Source organism: Bubalus bubalis, chromosome 17, assembly GCF_019923935.1.
Source record: "Bubalus bubalis isolate 160015118507 breed Murrah chromosome 17, NDDB_SH_1, whole genome shotgun sequence".
NCBI classification, from domain to species: domain Eukaryota; kingdom Metazoa; phylum Chordata; class Mammalia; order Artiodactyla; family Bovidae; genus Bubalus; species Bubalus bubalis.
The window spans coordinates 45,296,793-45,308,575 of record NC_059173.1 but is presented as its reverse complement, the minus strand read 5'-3'; the positions used below and the strand labels follow the sequence as shown (position 1 = coordinate 45,308,575).

At 35.1% G+C, this 11,783-nt stretch overlaps 1 long non-coding RNA gene across 1 annotated transcript; it reads right to left on the bottom strand.

The window, feature by feature from the left end:
- Positions 1-5,812: 5,812 nt before the first annotated feature.
- LOC123329973 lies at positions 5,813-9,371 on the bottom strand. Its single transcript, XR_006545622.1, has 3 exons — positions 9,317-9,371; positions 9,137-9,202; positions 5,813-6,077 (listed from the first exon to the last, which is right to left on the bottom strand). It is a non-coding gene; the product is annotated as an uncharacterized LOC123329973 (long non-coding RNA).
- Between the last annotated feature and the right edge of the window lie 2,412 nt (positions 9,372-11,783).

Here is an 11,783-nt window from a genome sequence, read left to right as displayed (position 1 = left end):
ATATCATAGTTACCATTTTTCAGGTATCAGAAGCCTGCCAATTCATTTGCCTAATATTTCAAGTTCTAAAAAACTAAGAATATCTTTATACATACTGCAAGAACTTCAAAATTTGCAGAAAGTTAAACATTTTGTTCATAAGCTTTCAGTAACTTCTGAAAGGTTATTTTATCTCCAACCAAATGAATTGTCTTGACATTTTATTGACATAATCATAAAAAGAAATATTCTATTAGACAAGTGGTGAGTCATGATCATTACTAAAATAGGTAAAATAAAAAGAATAATTGACTATAATTTTGGCTTTAATTAAATAAATAAAAGTTGGGTTTAGCCATATTTTGAAAAAAATTCTAACACTTCATATTGAAATTAAAGTTCTAAAGATATGATTAAGTTCATTATAATAGAGTGACAGACAGTAAGACCAAAGGAAAGATTATTCCTCAAACACAGTCACAATGTTAATAGAACAGTTCTTAAGACTTTGAAAATTATACTCATTTTAAACAATAATTAGAAGGTGATTTTCACCCTTATTTTCCTACAATTTTTCTCTCCATCTTTCTGATGGATTTTTTTTTGCAAACTGGAACAAAATTTCTTTACTCAAGCTTATCACAGTTTTATCTTAATATATTAAGTAATCCCCAAATAATCTAGCTTCCATTTAAAGTGTTAAATCTCTAGAGGCTGATGGAAGCCCATAGCTCTCATCAGAAATGGAACTTTAAAACTAGAAGCCTAATGAGCTTGCTCTATCATGTGTGTGTGTGTGTGTGTTAACTCTCCTTCTTCCAGGTTAAATAATTTAGGCTGCTCTGAATATCTCCCCAGGCCCTCCAGAAGAGTCAAATCATCAGACCAAAGAAGATCAAAGTGTTCTCTATTGTACATTTTACCTTCTCTTCCCCTACATCCTTTTCCTATGGATCCTAGGCTGAATGGGTGCTGAAAATTCATAGATTATTTGTAGGCTTACCTGCTCCATGCTAATTTAAATAACTATAGGCTTATTGTCTGATAGTTTTGGCTTTAAGTACAGATATACATAATTTCCTACTAATATTTGTCCTTCTCTTATTTAATAACAGAGCTGGGCATAGCGAGACACAACAACTGTCAGCCTCTTTTGCTGCTTATTATACATGTAAGTATTTATTTTCTCACCAAAGGATATGAGAAGTGATGTCCACCTCGAGGACATGGCTTCAGAGGAAGGTATCTGTCTTTTCCCCTACTCTCCCTCTATATGCAGTGGACTGGAGATGGTACAAAATAGTTGTCTACTAAATAGTTACTGAACGTAGAGATGTGAGTCTCCCAACTAACTCTAGATATACTATTCTGTTCTTTTATGTGAAAAATGAATAAACTTCTCCATTGTTTTTGCTACTGTGGCTTGAGGTCTCTTTACTATAGCTAGTTGTCTGAACACTAGTAATATATCCTGAAATCTAAGTCAAATATCCTTGGTGTTGGGACTGTGATAATGAAAGTATTAGTTATTCAGTCATGTCTGACTCTTTTCAATCCCATGGACTGTAGTTCACCAGACTTCTCTGTCCATGGGCTTCTCCAGGCAACAATACTGGAGTGAGTTGCTATTCCCTTCTCCAGGTGGGACTATGCCTAAACTTGATGTAACTGATGACTGCTTTATTTTGCAACTTCTCCCTTTAACACTACCACTGCCAACTACTCCATTCCTTTAGAAAATAGATACCCAACCATATAGGAACAAGGGAGGGATTTTGTTGCTTGGTAACTAGATATTAAGGATCATTCTAACAGCAAAACAAACTAAGTTTAGTTGCTTAGTCATGTTGGATCCTTGCAACCTCATGGACTACCTTCTCCAATGCACAAAAGTGAAAAGTGAAAGTAAAGTCACTCAGTCGTGTCAGACTCTTCCAACCCCATGGACTGCAGCCTACCAGGCTGCTCCGTCCATGGGATTTTCCAGGCAAGAGTACTGGAGTGGGTCGCCATTTTCTTCTCCAAAACCAACTAAAATTTGAAACAATTCTCACACTTTGGCATGGTGATGAAGTCACAAACAGGAAACAAACTGATCAGCAAGTGTAAAAAACAAGGGGAGGTAATAAGCAGTTTTTCCACAACAGATTTTAGGAAATGATATGATTATTATAGACAAGAACTTATTCTAAGCTAGTTGCTTATTTCTGTATTCTCATTTCATGACACATAATATAAATGAGTATGGAGGGACCAAGAAACATTTACAGATACAAAGTGGTTCATAGTTAAAAATCACCTATTCTGTATTGATATATTTACTAGACTATGTCAAAAAATTTTGGCAGGAAATCAAATAATTAAACTTGTATATTCATAATTTAAAACTAATGTGTACATATTCAAAGATGAAATAACTTGAACACATTTATATAAAGAGAAAGAGCACCTGTATGAGAAATGATAATATTGCTGTATAATCACTAAATACTTCTGTGGTATAAAAGTATTTTTTCAAATATAATATCATAAATAATTATACTGTGCCTCAAGTGTATCTAAACCACCACCCTACCTATGGGGTCATAGAAGCTTATAATCCAGGATTATATCAATATACGGGAAAATACACTTTGACTTTGTCCTTTTTGAAGGACTATAAAAAAATAAAGTGACTAATACCATTTCCCTGATTTTTTATGAATTAATTTGGCACAAAATCTGGTAAATAATTCTTATACAGAGGAAGCAATCAAGTGATAAATCCAAGTTCCAACACAATAACTTGCAATTAATTCTGACAGGGAGACCAGAGAAGGCTTCATGGATGATGTGTCTTTTGATTTCAATTGCACATATGAGGAGGATTTCAACTAAGGGAGAGTCAAAGAAAAGGCAATTTTAAGTAAAAGAAATATCATGGAAGAGCATCAGATAAAAAATAAATTCAGACTTACACAAGAAGGGACTTAATTCAAAAAGACTAGTATAACAGGGAGAATGCTTCAACCATAACATCTGCAGAAGCCTGCTAAATCAGAGAGACTTCTTTAATATAAGGAGAAAACAAGCAAAGAAGATAAAGGTGTGAGGAGTGAGGTGGGAAGGTATTAAGCCTGGACAGATGTGAAGTTTCTCTTTGCTGTCAGGTGTTGCTCTGGAGGGACCATTAAGGACATGGGCAGTCAGATTTTTAGCTGTGATGAATCAGGAAGGAGGGCAGAATATTAGAAATACTTGTTTAGAGAATAGTAGGCAGCTATTGAAAGCACTGGAAAAAGTACAAATTTGACAAGAGCTGCCAATGGTACAAGGTGACAGAATCCAAACAAATTTACATGTAGGTAACAAAATGGGTATTTTCAAGTAAGAGAAATAGCCATTTGAATTTCTACAGGAAAAAAAAAAGTCTGCATATCTATAAATTACCTGTATTTTATGAATAATAGCAAAAACAGCCCAAGACACTAAACAGGGCTCAGGATATAACACAGGAAGACACGCTGTAATTTTCTAGTGAAATTTCTCTCTACAGACACCCATTCTTTCCTTGGATCAAAGATAATCTCAAGGAAAGATTCCTCTTGATCACAAAATAAGGCCAGTCTCACTAAATTTGGCTTAATCATTTACATAGGTCCAGTAAGACTGGTTACTTTTCAACATTCAGAAAACGAAGATCATGGCATCCGGTCCCATCACTTCATGGCAAATAGATGGGGAAACAGTGGAAACAGTGTCAGACTTTATTTTTCTGGGCTCCAAAATCACTGCAGATGGTGACTGCAACCATGAAATTAAAAGATGCTTCCTCCTTGGAAGGAAAGTTATGACCAACCTAGATAGCATATTCAAAAGCAGAGACATTACTTTGCCAACAAAGGTTCGTCTAGTCAAGGCTATGGTTTTTCCTGTGGTTATGTATGGATGTGAGAGTTGGACTGTGAAGAAAGCTGAGCGCCGAAGAATTGATGCTTTTGAAGTGTGGTGTTGGAGAAGACTCCTGAGAGTCCCTTGGACTGCAAGGAGATCCAACCAGTCCATTCTGAAGGAGATCAGCCCTGGGATTTCTTTGGAAGGAATGATGCTAAAGCTGAAACTCCAGTACTTTGGCCACCTCATGCGAAGAGTTGACTCATTGGAAAAGACTCTGATGCTGGGAGGGGTTGGGGGCAGGAGGAGAAGGGGACGACAGAGGATGAGATGGCTGGATGGCATCACTGACTCGATGGACATGAGTCTGAGTAAACTCCGGGAGTTGGTGATGGACAGGGAGGTCTGGCGTGCTGCGATTCATGGGCTCGCAGAGAGTTGGACATGACTGAGCGACTGATCTGATCTGATCTGAGTAAGAATGGTAATTTCCTACAAAGGCATACCTCAGAGATATTGACAATTCTGTTCCAGAGACCACAATATAGTGAATATTCCAAAAGGCAAGTCACATGAGTGTTTTGGTTTCCCAGTGCATATAAATGTTATGGTTACACCATTTTGTAGTCTAGTATGCAATTGACTTGTGTCTAAAACCCAATGTGCCTGCTGCTGCTAATTCCTTTCAGTCGTGTCCGACTCTGTGCGACCCCATAGACGGCAGCCCACCAGGCTCCCCCGTCCCTGGGATTCTCCAGGCAAGAACACTGGAGTGGATTGCCATTTCCTTCTCCGATGCATGAAAGTGAAAAGTGAAAGTGAAGTCGCTCAGTTGTGTCCGACTCTTCCAACCCCATGGGCTGCAGCCTACCAGGCTCTTCCATCCATGGGATTTTCCAGGCAAGAGTACTGGAGTGGGTTGCCATTGCCTTCTCCGACAATGTGCCTACCTTAATCAAAAATACTTTATTCCCCCGTGGCTGATTTATGTCAATGTATGGCAAAAACCACCACAATATTGTAAGGTAATTAACCTCTAATTAAAATAAATTAATTAAAAAATACTTTATTCCTTAAAAATGCCAACCATTGTGAAGACCTTTTAAGAGTCAGAATATTTTTGTAATATTAACAACTAAGATCACTGATCACTGTTACAACTACAGTGATAATGAAAAAGTTTGAAATATTATAATTACCAAAATATTACACAGCCACAAAGTGAGCAAATGCAGTTAGAAAAATGGCACTAATGGGCTTGTTCAATACAGGATCAACACATACATTCAATATGTAAAAAGCAACACAACATCAGCAAAGCACAATAAAACGAGGTATACCTGTATAAGCCTTTTAAAGTTTGCTTTGCTGGAAGTCTTCATAAGAAATATCAAATCAAACTTTTAAAAGTCTCAAGGTTAGGAAGCCAAGCTAAGAATGTGCAGTCAGTTTTCACCTACAATATTGATAAATTTGGGCGAATTCTTCCTTTCCCTAAGTTTCAGAAATATCCTAAGATTCCTAGGTTTTCCAGGAAGTTATCTTCCTTATTTTACCTATAACACTTGGGAACCCTGTAAGCCAGATGCCTAGTCAGTTTTCCCAAAAGGGCTATGTAAGCACTAGCTCCATTAAAACAAACCAAAAACATCATTACCTGAAAATGATCTGCTCATCGTTCTCAAATGACATTGCAGTAAAAGCACAGTCTATATAACCAATGCTTCTAGTTGTCTCTAGTTAATGAAGAATATAAATTCTCATTTAACCCTCACAAATAACTACTGGCATAAAAATAATATTATTCAATAAGAGTTTCTGAATTCTGGATGGTTGAACAGGGATAAAGAAGTAAATATTGACTTTCCATTTCCAAAGGCATTGTCTAAATTTGTCATGAGTATATATAATGTAAGAGAAAAGAGAAATGGTTTCTTACACTCAGAAAACAAAACACTAAATAGCAATACTTAAAAAATCATCTTCATTACTTAATTCAGTCCTATGTAATTAATTTTTATTATATTCAGTAGCAGGTTAGCAATCTCATGAATCCATCTGCTCTCTGCAAGCATTCCAGAAATCTTGACTCAATCCAATGGTATAATCTTGAAGGTATTTAAGCAATGCCATCAGAATCTAGGCACAGAAGTCCAGGAGTCCCCAGCATAGTCCTTTTCCATAAGACTCTGAGTCAGTCATCCTTTAACATGTAACATTCTGGCCTGTTTGATTTGCAAGCACTTTCAGTTACCAGAGTAAAACAAAAATCCTTCTGTAAATAACAAACTAAAAATTTCCATGGTTCACTTACAACTGATAATTTTCAGAAGTAGAATATCTGATGAAATTAAATTATAAAAATAATGTAACTGACAAAGACATTTTTGAGGCATTCAAAACATAATAAAGGCAATTCAAAAAAGGGTTAAAATATCCATAACACAATGAACCCTATTTTCAAAGATAAGTTGAGAATATATATAATTTATAAATATGGATGAAATATTCTCTATAGAGAAATATATTCAAATTTATATTAATTCTGAGATTTAATGTGCCATAAACATGTATGGCTAGACTATATAAAAATGTCAACACTTTCAAGAATCGAGATTAAGTCAGTAATAGGTCCTAAACATCTGTATGTTAACAAAACTCCAGAGATAAAAAATGTGAATCCCAAGTTGAAAATCACTGATCTAAAACATTCATCTAAAACATGAATTCAAATTAAAGGAGTAAAACTGAGTTATTAAAAACACGAAAATATGAATTTTATTGTCTAATATGAGGCAAAAGCAGCACAAAGACTGACACATAGAAATGCATTTTCTGTGCATTGACACCGAGGCATTGATAATCTCTATATAGAGGTCATATGCTTTCTGAAATGCACCATTTTATCATACGACTATCTAACACAGGGAATGCTAAGCACCACTTCTGATTTGAGAACACACTCATTCAACTCACAGCATGTCAAATATTTAAATTGTTTGTAGTCCTTCTACAAGATGAAAGAACAATTCTTTTATTAATTTCCAGGGGGCCTCTGGAAAATCTCAAATGCAGTTTTAGGTGCAAAAATGCATCATTTAGGATTTGTTTGGGGAAGGCAAAAATCTCAAAAGTTGTAAGGAGATCTGAACACTTGATTAAAGAGGATCATAGATTAGTGAGAAAATACATAGCTATCTATTAATCAAAGGATCCATAAAGATTTTAAAAGTAAACATAGGTGGTATATGATGTAAAGAATCTCAGTTCTTTCTAAGGTAAAAAGACATGGCTCTCTTTAACAATCAAGACCATGGTAAAGTCAACATAAAGCAGAATGAATGATCCCAATAAGACACAGAATTGCTGCCTTCTAAGCAGGTTACTCAGAAAGTAAAGAAAAAACTTATTTAAAACTCTTAAGAACATATCAGTAATCCAAGAATTTTTCATTTTAATAGAAAAACAAATTTCAGTTTTGAAACAGTATAATATTTGAGCTCAAGGTATTTTTATAAAGAAACCAATGAAACTTTAGCCAACTGAAATAAAATTCCCTTTCTGCAAATTTTTTACAAGTTTCTATATATATCTTGGAACAAGCAGTCATTTTACTTTAGGACAAAACTACTGTTTTCCTTAACAGGCACATATTCTCTACCTCTTGCATACTAAAGCAGTCCCTTTATGCCATTATTTTTCCCCACATCTTATTTACATATGTTGATTACAACTTACAACTGCAGTAACTTCCATTTCACAGAGAAAACTATTCAGGTGGATAATTATGAACCTTCACACACAGTATTTTGTTTACAAGTTTTTATAGCCATTATAGTACAATCTCTTAATTTGGTTAAAAAATGAACATATTCATTTACAGATTCAGAATATATATATCGTATATGTACTATTAAAATAAGAGGCAAAAAATTAAATAGCTGATACATTCCAGTTAGTTTTTACAAAATACTTTTGAAACTATTGAAGTTTAGTTTTCTTACTCTCAGGGAATCACAGAAAGATCTCATTATGTGTTTATCACTAAGCCAATAAACATAGCCTTCCTTTAAGAAAAAAAAAAATTACATAAAATAGTTTGGTAGTACCATTTGAGGGTAACAAAATATTCATGTATAATATACATTTGTACATAAATAGACAGATGCACATTTATAAACATCTAGATATAAACAAATAAAGGGTCTTTCAATTTTTTTAGTATAATTTCAAGTTTTTAGTTTTAGCCATGGGTCAAGCATAAACAGAAATACTAATCTCACTGTTTTACATAAAGGCTCCAGCTTCCTTCTCTGCTCCACCCATTCATTTTTATCGACTGTGTTTTTAAGCAGATGGGATAAGTTAAGGTGACTTAGGCAATATGGGGGCTAAAGTGTCCACCCCAATACTGGAGGATATCTTTAAGATTCCTTTTGCCTTGATGTGTGATCTTATTAAGGCTGTGGGCTCAATTTTGGGTGAAGGACTGTGAAGAGAAAATCAAGCAACAGCTTGGGAAATTTCAAGGACTTTCTAAGAGGATAAAAAATTCAGCATGTTTCTAATTAGCTTTTTATGCCACAGGTAAGTGCTTTTAGGGTTCCCACGCATTTCAAAAGCTTATATGATAGGGAGGGGGCATGACACTTGAGTACTTTTTATGAGTTGAGGGACCCAGAAAAAAGTCTGGAAGTGTGGCTAGACTGGGTAGAGAAAGCAGTAGGGTTCTGAAGGAAATGAATTAAGATTTCAAGGGAAGGTCAAAGTGTGAAATGTGAAAAGGAGAAAGCAGGAGCAGAGATGACTGTTAAGAGAGGTCTTGGTGGGTCAGTCTGAAGATATGCCAAGTTACCAAGAGGTGGAGGAAGTTCCTAATGACTTTTAATAAAATGTTGCTGTCTTTGAATATATTGAATTGAATTAGGGCCATAATGGTGATGAAAGTATTTGGAGGGTGCCAAGAGACCAAATTAACCCATGGGGTTAGATAATTAAGTCAGAGATAATATCTTGAAGGAGCTAGAGAGAAACTCCTTTCAAACTTCATAGGATCCCCATCTCAGGAGCCAAAGCAGCTCACCCCTCATCCCCAAACCCAATCCTTAATCCAAGAGCTGAGAGAACACCTTTACTCAACTCTCATTATAGGAACAAAGGAAAAACAGAACAGGCCTCAGAAGAGCCCAGAAAAAGCTTCTTAGCTTGAAAGACTCAAAGCACACAACTCTTTATGCTTTTCTACAAATAAGACACAGAGTACCGAATTGGAAATGTGACTCACCACCACAAACCCTGATTCTCCAAAGCAGGAACAGGCAAAAAGGGTCCAAGAACCTGGCATAAATACCTGTGAGAAGACAGTGAGGACCCAAAGGCAGTCAGTACTCAGTCCAAGTCTCAGCACCAGAAAAAATATTAAACAAAACAAAACTGGAGAAAGTGATTTTTCTTTCAAATCTACCATGATAAGAGGGCCAGCAGACCTGCAGAAGTCTCCACGGTCAGAAAGAACTGGCTTCTCCTTTATAGGGAGGAGTAAATGAGGCTAGAAAAACCAAGCGGAAGGAGTGGGATAAGCAGGTGGTATGACTTTTAATCAGGGAAGCTTATCTCTGCAGCCAGATGATTCTCATGGGGGGCTACTAAAGGAGGTTTTCTGTTCCAAGGCTTGTTTTCAGGGGCAAAGGCAGGTTCAGGGGTCTCTGAGGAAGAGAGAAACCTAACTAAATTTCGGTCAAGTTAAGGCAGGAGGGAATTATAGCTAGATGGGTCAGTCAATAACACAGTTCAGCTAAATACTTAAGAAACAAAGAATGGGAAACTTGAGGGTCTGGGTCTGGCCTTGTCATAGGTAATCAAGTACATCATCCTCAACACTTATCTAATTTACCTGGGGAAAGATGGTTCTTTGCAGTAAACCATTTCCTTGAACTCAAAATGGTAAAAGTTTCTAAATAATCATAGTTTTCAAGGAGCATAGGGTTTAGGTAAATTTCAAAAGTGTCAAAAGTATGAGGAATAATGAAAAAAGGTATTGTATTCTGTTACTATTTTAAATATTTAAGCGGTATCCATCTTCATAGTATGTCATTTACTATTTTTAAACCAATAAATTCTTATAAAATTAAAATAATTTGTAATGCTCAGGTTTAGAAAAATAACAGGGTTTTTTTTAATGAGAAATAATTGTGTCTTTCATAAACACACAAACATTTTAAAAATCATAATTAAATACAACTGAATGAAGTTAACATAAATTTGTAAATGGTGAAACAGAAGGTTGGAATCATTGTTTCTATGCATACTCACAAAAGAACAGACTCCATTTTTTCTTAAAATTCTCATGAACTTCTAGAGATAATAAAGCAGTCATGGCTTTCAACCTTAGGATTAGTTTCACTTCCAATCTTTTCATTCCAGTGGCTTTAAGCATAATGAAAAATTTAACAATAATTAATGGATCTTTAAATTTTTTCTTCAATTGAAGGCATATGCTAATTCCATCTGTGCTAGGGTAGAAGCAGGGGAAGTATGCAGAGCAGAGAGATGTACATGAACTCAACCATGATATGAGCATCTATGAATAGCTCTTTCCACGCAGAGCACATAGTTTGCAAATGCTTGGCATTAATAGTGATTTGCTCATAACAATGTTTACTTCAGTTCTGGGCCTATGGTTAAATTTTAAAACATGTACTTCATGACTAAGAAGACAATTATTTTGTCAGGCTCAGTAACTATCATGAGATATGTGTTTAGCAGGCTGAAGTGTTTTTAACTACCTGAAACTATTATTTCAATTACACCATAAGGTTTTATGATCTTGACTGCTGCTAACAATGCCAAATACATCTCCCATTTCTTTTTTTTTCCCCCTGAAGTTGTACTTTTTCTTTTGTTTTATTTCAAGCAGCAAGTCTATTAAATACTATGCAATGTCCACAAATTGCTACTGGAAGTACCTATTGCTGTGAAAACAATCAAAATAGATATTTAAATCTGAATATTTGAATATGATATATACTAGCTCCAAAATAATATTTTGTATAGCTCTTTTTACCAATTATAGAAATAAATAAGTTAGAGAAGGATGATAATTGAGCATTGGAGTAAGCATCAGTAATCTCAAATAAAGCATAAACAATATTTCTTCCTTAATAATTTATAACCTTAATTAAGGACATTTCAAATTTCACTCCAGTTGATAAAACTTTATGGAATAATGCATAAAACAGTTTACTTGAAAATTAAAAGAATGCAGTATTTAGGTTTCGTCATTTCCTGATGGTAACCTCAGACATTTTTTAAAAATATATGTTAAATATCATATTTTTTAAAATATGTTTCAAATAGCTTCCCTGGTGACTCAGATGGCAAAGAATCTGCCTGCAATGCAAGAGATCCAGGTTTGATTCTAGGGTTGGGAAGAACCCCTGAAGAAGGAAAAGGCAACCCACTCCAATATTCTTGCCCGGAGAACTCACAGACAGAGGAGCCTGGTGGGCTACAGTCCATGGGGTCATAAAGAGTCGGGTATGACTAAGCAAATAACATTTTCCTTACTTTCACTTCAACATTAGGCATTTTTTAAAAATATATGTCAAATAGGGTACCATATCAAGTTGATAAAATTGTGTATACTAAATCAATCGTACATGTCACAGAGCCATAGAGCTAACTTTTAATGTTAATGATATCAATTAAATATTCTATATCCCCAAAGTCCTCTTTAATTTTTAATAAAATGACCCAGAGGGATGGTATGGGGAGGGAGGAGGGAGGAGGGTTCAGGATGGGGAACACATGTATACCTGTGGTGGATTCATTTTGATATTTGGCAAAACTAATACAATTATGTAAAATTAAAAAAAAACACTATAGTTAAATATTAGATTAATATGATTGTCTCATTTAATATAATATTTAAA